Source organism: Pinus tabuliformis, chromosome J, assembly GCF_031772625.1.
Source record: "Pinus tabuliformis cultivar Carrire ecotype Pingquan chromosome J, CPIR1, whole genome shotgun sequence".
Lineage (NCBI taxonomy): Eukaryota > Viridiplantae > Streptophyta > Pinopsida > Pinales > Pinaceae > Pinus > Pinus tabuliformis.
Window position 1 is genome coordinate 1,511,949,729 of NC_142295.1, and position 13,594 is coordinate 1,511,963,322.

Below are 13,594 nucleotides of genomic sequence, written 5' to 3' on the forward strand. Positions count from 1 at the left end.
TTTGGTTGGTGAGGTATGGGTTTTTCAATCCTAGGCCACCATTTTGGAGCACGCTCCCTTCAGTGTTGCCATCCCTGATAATTGGTAAATTGGTATGGATTGTAGGACTACTTTTACCAATACCACTCTTCCTGCTAAGTTTAGAGATCTGAACACCCAATTGGCTATCCTACCTTGGATCTTCTATATAGTTTACTACCAATTTACCATTTTTAAGGAGTTGATAGTCAGAGGTATGCCTATATACTTGGTTGGTAGCTCCCCTTCTGTGAAACCCAACATTCTTGAAAGATAAGATTTGACATTACTAGTTGTGTTAAAGAAGTAAGCACATGATTTCTCTTTGTTAATTTGGGTACCCGAGGCTTCCATATTCTCTATAATAATTTTGACATAAATATCTATTTAATATTTAATAATTGAAATCTAAATAAATTTATTATTTTTATAATTTAATTTAGTGAAAAATACTCAAAACATTATCTTCAAAGCATATTGAAATTTCATTTTCAATCAAAAGCATATTGAAATTTGAGAGTTACAATTAAAAATTCTATATAAGTAGGTCAATTATGTATTTTCAATATTTCTTTACTTTGTATGTGTGATGATAGTGTTAGTGAAGTCATTATATTGCCATATATCTTGTTATGTAGTCAATATAAATCTATAATTCCAACAAAACATATATATTTATCTATTAAAAATTGAATTGAATTTCATTTTCATATTATATTCATATAAAAATAATTTTATATCTAAGTGGTATATATTTAAGTCAAATTGGGATGATTATCTAATGGTAAATGAAAATTTATAAAATATCCATAATTTGATTTTATACTCAAAAGAGTAACATCAAGAATTATTGGTTCTAAATAAAAAGATTATATATTCAACTGAAATTTCTAAAAATTTATTAAAAAGAAAACACGAAAGGGTAAGCCATATAAATATTTAAGAGACAATGGGATTCCTACTGAATCATGAGTTATAGTTGGTTTGAGTAATGATTAAAAAGCTGGGTATATTGATAACTTAAATCAAGTATAAGATTTCACTGTATGGCATTATGAGAACCAAACATTTGAAAAGATTTTTCATGCAGAATATGGTACAGGCGATGAAGCTTTGGTGTTGAGGATATCAGGATATTGTTATGCTCACATTGGTTGTTTGTTTGGTTGCCATCAGAAATGCATATGACCACCATTATGCCTTCATTATTGAACTGAATACATTTACCGGGCTATGCATGTAGTGAGTTAACAAGATTGATTATTTCTCTATCTTCCATCCAAAGTGAGTTAAAAATATCCTTTACTTCACTAACAAATCTATCAACATGTTCACCATATGAAGATGTCAAGGTGAATGTACAATTTGTTTGAATGAAACAAGAGAAAGTATCAACAATTTGTTTGAACCAACAAAAAAAGTAACAATTGACAATTTCTTCTCGGAATTCTCCAAGCTTATCAGATGAACAATATCCACATTTTTAAGCTTTCCACTGAGCTTATCAGTGTCCTTGGTGAGGATTGACGGTGATTTCCACAAAACCATACCACTCTGTCTCCTCACCTGATGGTGATTTCATGAATTGGTATTAGTTATTTGATTTTAGATCACACAGTGGTGGTAATCAAAGTTTAAAGGTCGTGATGGAACTGAATACTATTTTGTCTTGAAATACACATTGGTTTGTTGTTGGCGAGAACCTAAAATGGGCCAGGAACAACATAACCACTGCGCAAAAAGGAAAAGGTATGTCGTTTAGCGATTAAAGTGCAAAGTTATGTTGTATTAATGGGTTTGGGTCGAATTATTTGAACCTAGAGTTTTCCTATTAATTAGGAATTAAATCTCGTTTGTATGCAAAAAACAGGACATAGTGTAGCTTTTTTATGTTTGTTTTCCTGACAGTGGTTTATAATTAAATGAAGTAAAAATCCAGTAGTATTTTTTTGAAACTCCCTCGTATCTAGTTATCGTATGTCTGTCTCCGGTTAATTCTCTCGGCTAGGGCCATTCTGAAAGGAATTCACTAGATATAATCCTTTCACTCCTCTCACAGTTCGAATGATAGCCTACAATTATCCTATAGCTCCCTCATGTCCTTTCTTTCTCCAGATAGAAACTGCATGTTTACAGTCTCATTCCCTAGACACATATTGGTATAAGTGGATTAACATTTTCTCGTATCATGTCCCTACAAAAGATTTCCCATTCGAATTTGTTATAGGTGGTGGTTTTGCCAAGTTTGGTATTGCATCTATTGTTGTGAGGGTCCCGAGTCCTGAACCGGCTCGGAAGGCAGTTTTCGCACTTACTGGTTATTTCGGGAATGTGTTGTTACCAGATTCTAACACTAGAAATTTCGGGGGAGTTTTCAAAACTATTTAGGTTTAAAAAATAATTGGATCCAATTGTTGGCGCCCATTAGAGGTGACGGGTGTCCCTGCTCCTACACTTAACACACTTTTCCTGGCATCTACCCCTATCCCTCATACGTGTAACATTACTGTTTTCGGACAGTCTACGTTACCGAGGCGATATCTTCCCAATTCAGGCATCTGATCTAGTGGCGAGTTCTAGGAGGGTTGAGGCTTGGGAACTTCCGCGACTGCATGTGATCAGCTGATATTATTGTCTGTCGTGACCTGGCCTGTAGTTGGGAAGATAAATTTTCCAAGGGGATGTACCTATCCTTATGGTTATCCTACTTGGCAACGTTGACATTCTCTTAGGAGGTGGTCTCCAAGTGGGTTGGGATGTGGGAATTGTCTTGACTTCTATAGCTTGTCTTGGTGGGAGGGACATCATTAAGTCCTTAAGGAAGTACCAATTATTCCATATGTGCTGATGGACCCTTTTGGGTCTGACACATCCTTACACAAAGCATTCATCCAAGCCACATTGGCGGCCGAGTCATAATGCCACACAAACCTTGACATGAAATGGAATGTGGCACACTCCCCTTGGCTGACAACCCTGGGTGATGGAAGAGACGTGTGGGCAAATGCCGGCTACTAGCTTCAAAATATTTTGTAAGGGAAAAAAGGTGGCAGAAGGCAGGGTGGAAAAAAACAACGTGCTATCAAGATAACAACACCTGCATCTATACTTTCTTTCGGCCACACTATTCTCCTCGATAGAGTAATGAGTCTCCAGAAGAGGGCCTTAGTAGGAAGGTGGTATTTTACAAAGATAGAAGAAGCCAAGATGAGGCAGTGGCTAGAAAAAAATGGAAAATCTTTTTGGGTTATGTCTCCATGGTGGTGAGGCTGGTACAACTTTCATTTTCTGAGTGAAGAGGATCACAAAAAAATCATTGCATTGCCATTGGTCAAGGACCGTGGATTTCTGGAAATGTATGCATGGTATGTAGGCTTTAATTCGTTGAAGCAAACACCCAAAAACAAGCTTATCTGGGTTAAATTGCCTGGATTACCTTTAGAATTTTGGACGAAGGAAGTATTTACTGATATTGGCAATGCCATTGGTAAATTCATATACGTTTCTCCTCGATGTTTGGGAGCCAGGGATAAAAGGATAGCATGGGTCCTTATAGAAAAATATTTTAGCGAGGCCCTTTTGGATCACATTGAGCTAAGGTGGGAGGACATAAATCTCACACATCGCTTGGATTTTTGGGGAATTCCATTCCGGTGCCTCAATTGTCACCAAATTGGACATTTAATAGCTAATTGTACCAAAGCAAGAGGAGGGTGGTGGCCTTCATGGGAATGTAAAGTGACTCATCAAAGGCTACAGAATGAGAACAAGTTGGAATGCCTCTCTCCACGTCATGGATATGCCACGAAACATATTCAAAATATTTCGGGCTCAGGTAACTCCTTTCACACTAATCAAGTTTTTTCTGAGACCTCTCCTCGCTTTATAAAAATTGTCTCTACTCCTATTCCTATTTGTGTTCACTCCTCCTCCCCGACGTCAGAACAGTTTGGCTCTCATATTGCTGCCAACTCTCCATATTGGGAGCATCACTAGCTTCTTTCCACTCCAGTCTTGCGTCTGCCATAGGTACTATCACAACACATTATGGCAGATATTCCATCTACCTCATATGCCATTATACTCAAGCTTGAAGGCTCCATTCTCTGGCTACACAACCAAATTCTCCCATTGCTAAATCTCCTGCTCAAATATCTTTGGTCTCATCACCAAATAAATCTGTGGATAGTGATCTCTTCTTCCTTCTTCAAAGGAAAAACCTTGACCTTAAATCGCTCACCATTCATAAGCCAAAGGGATCCAGTTCTCCTGTAATAAGTCCCTCCTCAGTAGGGAATATCATTATGAGACGTACAAACAACAAAGGCAGTAGACACTTCAAAGGTCACCTGTACCAAACCCATACAACCCTAACAAACTCATCATCTCTCATTGATATCCCCATTTCCTCTCCCATCTCTCCGAGGGCACTTAGAGCATGTATGCCCTCTAATAGGCTCAAATGAACTCCATCCTTTCATTGAATATAAGGGGTTTGTGGGCCCTTAGAAAATTCCTCACATTAAGAGACCTATTTTTCACATCTTATTCCAACATTATTCTCATCCAAGAATCAATGCACTCTGCATCACAAAAAATTGATTATTTTAGGAGGATGTTTCCAACATGGTATATTGTGGAAACTGATGCCACGTGAAGATCTAGGGGTTTAGTAGCTTTCTGGGACCCAAGGTGGGTAAAACTGAAGCCATTTTCCTACTTGGTGGGTATTTTTCTGGTTGGTAACATCAGAGGTATCCTGGTAAGAATGCACATCCTTAATGTATATGCTCCTTACAAAGAGCGGGAATGTTTTTGGGATACAATGGAGGAAACTGGGACCCTTCATTCATCCTCTCTGATTTTAGCTGGGGATCTGTTGTGCCTATCAACAACCCCCCTGTTATTAGTGTCAGTAATAACATTAATAATTGGGGACCCTTCCAAAAAAAATCAAATATTAGCATTTAATCATGCCTTTCTTGATTTTAGAGTAAAATAAGATATCAAAGTGGAACTTGCTAAAACATGGAAATTTACCTTTTCATACTTTAAGCGCATAAAACTTCACAAACGATGAGTTTCTTATAAAAAGCACTATATGATAAAAAAACCTAAGAATCAATTTATAACTGAAAGTCGTGAATATTAAAGAAAACCTTCAAAAGACCTGCTTTAAGAGGATTATTCTTGCATCGCAAAACAATTACAGTGAATTTCCCTTATAAAATTTACCCCTTGAAAATGTGATCTGCGAAAATGCGAGATCATAAAATCCTATAACCTTATCACATCACAATTTCAAGCATGCAACACTACTTGATAAAGCATAACCAAATATCATGAAATGTGATAGCATCTTGCAAATTGCATATCGCAGCAACTCATGTAGTGGTGGGTTTTAACGAAAACAAGTTTTGCGATATAGCGATCTGCGATATTGTGAAGTAAATTGCAAAATCGCTTTTATCACAATTTGAAGGGCTCAGGGTTATAGGAGAGTACTTCCTGACTTTCGATGTGAAGTTATGAACATTAAAGTTAAGCATAATGGTTCATTAGTGGTCATTTATTAAAAGATCGATTAGGCTCAATGTAAAGGGCCATTTGACTTAAGTTGATATCTGTTGATATGATTTAGAAATAAAGACCCTCCATCACCTTATTTTCATCCTTCTATTGATTATTTCTACATTCGCTATCATTTTTATCATATTTTTCTCTCTTCTTTCAACTTTCGGGAAGAACACACAGAGCAAAAAATACGAAGAAATGGGGAAGAAAGGAAAGGCACCTGCTACTGAAAAGTCAGAAATGACCCCATTATTCACAGACACTACCTGTAATCGAGATGCAGGGAAATCTTCCGGGGAAACAATGTAACAGCGGTAGGAGGAGGAACAACCAAGAATTATGGAAGTAATGTAGTTATAGCAGATGGACACAGCTCTTCTGATGCATCCCTAACTGAACTTGCATTCTCATTTCTACACCACTTTGTTGCAATACCAAAGATACTCCCTTATACTGACACGGTTAAGTTGATTATAGATGACACAAACATCTTAGATAGGAAATTCAAGACAGCAAGCGAAGAAGTCAAAGGGTAATTTACTCCAGACAACCTAAGGCTCATGTACCATCTACCAGAGCCGCAGGCTGTCTACAACAGACAGTTTTTCGAGTAGTTCTCCAAGGAGAATGAAGACTTAGCATAATGCATGACGCATTGGTGAAACAATGAGGAAAGAATCAGGAAAGATAAAAATAGTATTTACGCCACTAGTTCTCTTTGTTCCCCTTACTATTTTGCTAGTGCTATGTTATGTAGACTGTTTGGTAAACTAGACAGCAACAAATTTTCATCAGAATGGTTACCCCTAGTGGATGTGGCTATCAATGCCAAAATAATGAATTGGGCCCAAATCCTGTCAGATAATTTAGCCACTAAAATTTTAGAATACAAAAGAAAAATAAGTGTTGTTTCGAGGGTTTACCCTACATTTTTCATGAGCGCCTATGTTATGAACATTGTTTGTTTTGTTTCCAAATTTCCTATTATGGGATGGAAGTTGACGGTTCAAAGTCCACTTCCCATTCAAATTTATCACAAATTCATGTGGGAATCAAATTTTGTGCCACATTTCTTCAAAATTTGTCACGGAGTTATACTCCCGATTCATAAAAAGTTCTACAACACAGATGCCCCAAGATTTTCATAAGAAACTGAGGTAGATATTCTCCCCATAGGGAGATGGTTTGGGGAAGAATTATTCACATATATCAGAGTGTTTGGAAACATTTCTTCACCCCATGTGCTACCTTTTTATGTCCTAGACAAACTGATGGCTAGGGAGATAGCCTATTAGACATGCGGTGAGGGGGGATGAGCAAAATACTGAAAGATTCCAAGAAGGCCATTTGGCCTCAATTTTCTGTAACATGTGGAGCATTTTCATTGCATGACTTACGTCATGCTTTCAAAGAAGTTAATAATGTATTATCTTTACAACTACCCAAGTTCCTAGGAAGGCAATACGATCCCTTTGGTATTGTAAGTGATTTTAACACAATGATTAAAATAAGAGTTTTTACTCATGAAAAAGATCCCTTTGATGATGTTTTTCTGTAGAAGAACACTTTCAAAAATGTTCAACATATGGCACAAATTCTTTTTGACCAAGGTGGTCTCCAAAATTTTGAGAATTACAGAAAACATAGGTTGTCTAAGGTCCCATTGGACCAATTACTCATCGAACCAGTAAGGAATCCTACCCTCAGCATAAGCATTAGTGAAGGTTCAAAAGAGAAGTCCAAAACAAGTTCTGAAAAAGAATCAGCAGAAAAGTCTGGCGATCAATCTAAGAATGAAAACAGTAAGAGCGAAGAGTCAATAAAAGACACAGCCCAGTCCACAAAAAAGTTTGATCAGCAGACTTCAGTTGAAAAACAAGCTGAAGCCTCCACTCCCCTTACAAAGAAAGTAGAGCTACTCATAATTGATCTAGAAGGAGAATGGGAAAATTTCAATAAGATACTTAACACGGAAGGACAAAGTGTAGAGCCACCAACAAATCCAAAAGAAACAACCACATAAATGGTAATAGAAAGGGCAGTCAACACTCAACAAATGGAGCACATTCCTATTGCTCCCTCATCTAAGATTGTACTAAGAATAGAGGAAATTCCTCCTCTAGATGTATTCTATAGCCCTCAACATAAAGTTGTCGTTAGAAGGAAAAGAAAGAAAAGAAAGTTGGATTCTGTGCTCGCTCCCAAGGATGAACCTCTGGATGTTCTTTGGAAATACCCATCTATAGACCCCTCAACAAATCTCACTAGGCTCTCACAGGTCACAGACGCATACGCTTCAACAACTATCAACAAGGCGATAGAGGTACAATCACTACTTAAAGAAAAAGAAGATAGGATTTTGTTTTTGGAACAACAGTTACAGTAAGTCAGCATCAACCAACAAGCGAAAACAGAGTTGGCAAAACTTCAGTAAGACTTTCACCAAATGCAATTGGCACATCAAAGTAGTTTGGCTAGTAAAGAAAAATAGTTATAGAATATAATAGAACTGCATAAATATGATCCCAAAATTTGGGAGTTTATCACAGAGGTACTTGGTCTCAATTTCTAGCTCTTGCAACAGAAATAACTTTTATGCTAGAAGATTTCATAGTGGAATTCCCACTGTGATATGAGTGATAATATAACAAATAAAGTCATGGAATTAGGACTTGAATATGATTCAATTTTTTAGAAAGTCTCTAACTTCTTAAACTGGCAGAAATCTGAAGAAGGGAAAAGAGCAGATATGCCCAAAATTGATGAATCACATAAAGAGATTTTATTTGTGAAATGGGACTCTTGGCTAAAGGAGGCAGAACAGGAAATGGAGGATGCAGTGGTAGCAACAAACAGTGTCATCGAATGCATAAATGAAAATCTACGCAAGGCTAATTTGGTAGCAGAAAGTACCCCTGGTTTTCTTCCAAAAGCACAACAACTTCAAGCAGTGTGGAAACAAGCATGAGAAGAAATGGAAAAGGAAATTAAACAAGTAAACAAATTGAACTGGGAAGCATACTGGCAGTACCTGGTGAAATCACATAGCCAATGGTTGACTTTAAAGTGCCTGATGACTTCCGCAGAAAAGATAGTGCCAACTCTCACCCACGCAGTATTTGCAGGATAGTTAAAAGTTGAGGTCGGCCAATCGTCACTCTTAAAACCAATTCTCGTTATTTGTGATCTAAAGAATTAGATGCAGGATTAGTCATAGATACATTTTGTTTTTGTTTTTGTTTTTTTTTTGTTTAAAATGAGGCAGGTCATTTAAAACTCCTCATCTATTTTTGTAATATATTTTTTTCATAGATTAGTATTTAAATCCCTCTCATGCATTTAGAGAGGGGTCCAGAGTTTTATCAAAAAAATTCTTCAGAACGTGCATTTTTCCCCCCATTGAGGAGGTTTTGATAAAATCAATTGAACGAGATTTAGTTTCTATTTGAGCTTAACATCTGCTGGTGAAATTGCACTTTTGTACTCTTAGTTGATGTTAAGTGATTTGAAGATAAATCAATATTGCTGCAACTCATGAGTAGGACGTATTATAAATGGTACTTTTATCTTCTAATGCTTTTTACTTGTGTGTCAAGCAATAAATCATTTTCAGTTATTTATGTATGAAAGTTTAAATGTTTAGTTATCATTATTGCACTTTTATATGGTGATGACTTAGTCTTTATGCTGAATATGTGAATGTCTCTTTATTCGACATATTTCTCATATTGTTTCGGCTAACTTTTATACAGAACAATCATTCTTAACTAGATTCTCTTCTTATTTTGATTGAATGATCTTCATTATGAGTCGCTTTTAGAAATCATTTTAAATCACATACATAAACATTACTCTCGGGATAGTTTTAAAATTAGATGTTTTCTTTGATTATGATAGATTGCATATGATAGTTAGAATATAGATTAGATTTAGGACAAGTATTCACCCCATAAAATCCAAAAAAGATAAAAATCATTCCCTTAGCACAAACATCATAAATAGACTGGGAAACTGGTCCCATCATCCCCAGTCGGAGCCACTATTCCAAATGGAAAAGGAGTTGTCTTAAGGTTCGAACTGGGTGGTTATCCCCCTTGTTGGAGTCCCGATTTTTCGAGCCCTCAACATTTTTGGCACTAGAAGGAGGGCTTGACTGTGAATGGAAAGTAAATCTACATCTTCGCGCCATTCTAAGAGTAAAACTCCCTCACCATCACCCTCAACTTCTCGTTCGCATTCCGATTCTTCCATCTCTAAACCAGAAGTTGTAAAGAAAAATACAGAGCACATTACTGAAATCCCAAACAGGCTAGATCATTCTTCTTCAGATCCCCCTGAGTAAAAAACTTTAATTCATAAGTTATAGGGGATTTCTATATCTCAAGAAGAATCTGGGTTATCCCAAGGTAGTGTCACTTCTCATCTGACCCCATCTCAATGACTGACTAGAGCACAAAGTGAAAAGCTAGGAATCGCACCAATTGAGTTTCCTCTACCGAGTCATAAGAAAGCTAGGAAAATATCAGCAGAATCTCAGAGTGATGTTCTATCATCATTTTCTTCTACCGTCCCATCCATATAATCACAAGTTCATTCATCCATCCCTCAACTCTAGATTGTGGTTCATACAGATACAGGAGAAACATCCTCCTCTACCCAATCACCTTCAACTACTGCCACACCTCCTCCTACTCATACCTCGATGATGGCAGGAAATCCACCACCAAGGCCATGGGCCAATCTAGGAGCTGTAAGAATGCATGCACCTTTATCTCAATTACTAGTACATCCTGAAAAATGGTTGCCAAAATTCAATCCTGACAATGGCCAATTAGCTGAGGAAAACATAAATAATTTTATGCTATCTATTATTTTGAATGGAGTAACAAAAGAGGACATAGTTGTAAGATTATTCCCTTATACTTTACAAGGAGCAATAGGATCCAGGTATTTTTCTTTACAAACAGACTCCATTAATAACTGGGATACATTTTAAGATCAGTTTTTAACAAAATTTGGAGATGATAGGTCAACAACAACCTTAATAAAGGACCTCTCAAATTTAAAAGTTGAACCAAAGGAATGAAATAAGGATTTCAACTCTCGCTTTAATAAATTATTGAACAAAATACCAGCAGCATCTAAGCCTAGCAATGAAGTCCGAAATGAATGGTATATTTCTGCTTTACCTTCAAATTCAACCATCTTTGTAGATAAAGCTTCCAAGCCGACGTTAGGGGAAAACATGAAAGAGGCAATAGCTATAGAGAAACGTATCCTAGCTGTACAAAAGAAAAACATTGTAGAAGAAAGGAAGTCTAAAAAATTGTCATTTAGAGATGATTCTAAGAAGAAACAATCGAAGGGCCCATTCGACCTAGAAGGATTGCAAAAGGTTTTGAAGACCATGTCTAATGAAATGGTAGATATAAAGAAACAAGTAGCAAAAACCTCTTCCAAGAAACCATTTAGACCCTATAAAAGAAACCCTTCAACTGACCCAAAACCTCCAAATGCTATAACAAATGTTGAATCGGAAGGGGAAGAGGAAGAAGTTTCAAATGAGGAATAGACTGACGATGAAGAAATCATAGAACTACAAGGAATGTGGGATTTCATTCTTCCAAATGAGGAAGATCAAGAACCATTACCTATTTCTACTTGAAGTAGAAATCAACTTGATCCTCCACAATCCAGTGCTAAACAGAAAAACCCAATTCCACCTCCCAAGGATAAAGTAGTAGGTAAGAAATCCTCACCGAAGTCTACTCAGACAAACCCAATTCAATCTAATTCCTTATCTTCATCTAAAACGCTTATCATCTCAAATGAAATGGAATATAACATTGATGAAGATATGAAGAAAACGAGAGCAATCATTACTCTTCATGAGCTCAGTAAATTAAAACATCAACATAAATTACTCTTGAAGGAGTTGAAGGCAGTACCTACTATGCCTCTCCTTACTGTTGTAATTTCACAAGCTACTCATGAAATGGGAAGACCTCCGACTAGCATTTCAAATAAAGTCGATCCAACTGATATTGCTCTAATTGGCGGAAGATCCAAATCCCATACTCTGCCATTTCTCCTTACTTTTGAAGTTTTCAATAAAAATTTGCACAAGTATCTAGTTGATTCCAGTGCATCATCTAACATTTTACCTAAGACAATTTGCGCAAAGTTAAACGTCCAACCTTAGAAATCTGCAGTATGAATAGTACAGCTAGATCGGTCTCAAGTCGAGGTTATCAGTGAACTTAATCAAGTCACCATAAGGCTTTCGTCAAACCCAAAGGTATGTCAAGTTATTGATATACTTGTCACAGACATCCCTAAATTTTATGGATTGATCCTTAGTAGGGATTGGCCATAAAAGATTCATGGTTACTTTGCGACCGACTGGTCTCATATGTGGCTCCCCTACAATGGCAAACCTAATCAGAGCAAGTTTGAACGAGAGAAACATCAAAAGTATATAGTGATAGAGTTAGAAGGAGAAAACGAGCCAATAGCATATAGCAACAACATTATCGGAAACTATTCTATTGATTCATTCTTAGATAATTTCAAGGCTCATATGTCACCTTTCTTGGAAAATTCTGTTTTATCTCAGATAGAAAATTTCTCTCAAACTGACACTTCTAGATGCATCAATTATATAGATAAACCTGTAAATAGAACCTTGTTTTGGAAATTATCTTTTGATGGTTCTAAATCCAACGATGGAGTAGGAGCAGGTTGTATATTAGTTAGTCCACAAGGAGAGAAAACCATGTTAGCATGTAGGATTGAATTCGATTGCACAAACAACACCACCGAATATGAAGCATTAGTTCAAGGGTTATACAAAGCAATCGGGCTTAATTTCAAATATCTGCAAGTATTTGGAGACTCTGAGATTATTATTAAATAGGTAAGAAATACTATACATTGTCTGTCAGGACACTTGAAACACTATCAATCTTTAGTACAAGACCTCACCTCACACTTTATAGCATTTAATATTTCATGCATTCCCAGACTCCAAAATGCAAGTGCTGATCTCCTTGCTAATGTAGTTTACAATCTTATTCCATCCGAGGACTATAACCCAGATAGATTCTTGATTGAATTAATCTTTAGACCCTCTACTCCTAATAACATTACAAATTGGAGAGTTTTCAACAATGACCCTGACTGATATTGTGAGCTTTCTGACTTCAGAAGGCTCTTACAATAATCAGATAATTGATGAAGACCAACATGAAAAACAACTGGAACAAGAAAACAACAATAATGCTATACCAAAATATGTAGTCAAGTTAGAGGACCTATATGACTTAAAGGATAGATTTAAATGGTCCACCAATTCAAAACTTCGGAGTTCAACTCTAAGATATGAATTAGTGAATCTGGGAATAGACATGAAACCACCGAACATCAACTTAGGTCTTGGCCTAACATCCAAGGAAAAAGCACCTTTTATTCGATTGTTGAAACAATACAAGCGTGTCTTTGCTTGGAATTACGATGATCTTAAACCCTATGACACTTCTATTATCCAGCATACAATTCCTATGATTTCTGATGAAAATCCTATTCAACAGAAATTGAGGAAAATACATCCTGATTTGGAAAGCCAAATTAAATCTGAGTTGAACAAATTATTAAAATCCAAGATAATTTTTTCTGTTAGACATTCCAGATGGGTCTCCAATCTGGTCCCAGTTAAAAAGAAAAATGGTGATATTCAGATTTGTATTGACTTTCGAAATCTCAATAAAGCTTGCCAAAAGGATAATTTTCCACTACCCCCTATGGAACAGATATTAAAATCAATCGTAGGGTCTGAACTAATGTTCCTTTTAGATGGATTTTCAGGGTAGAATGGTACGCCTTAATTAATATGAAATGGATCGACGATCGATCGCTATAGTCCCTGCTATGCCGAAGGCAGGGACTAATAACATGAAAATGTATATCTACAATATTTTTGAGGTAAATGTTGAATGTAATCATA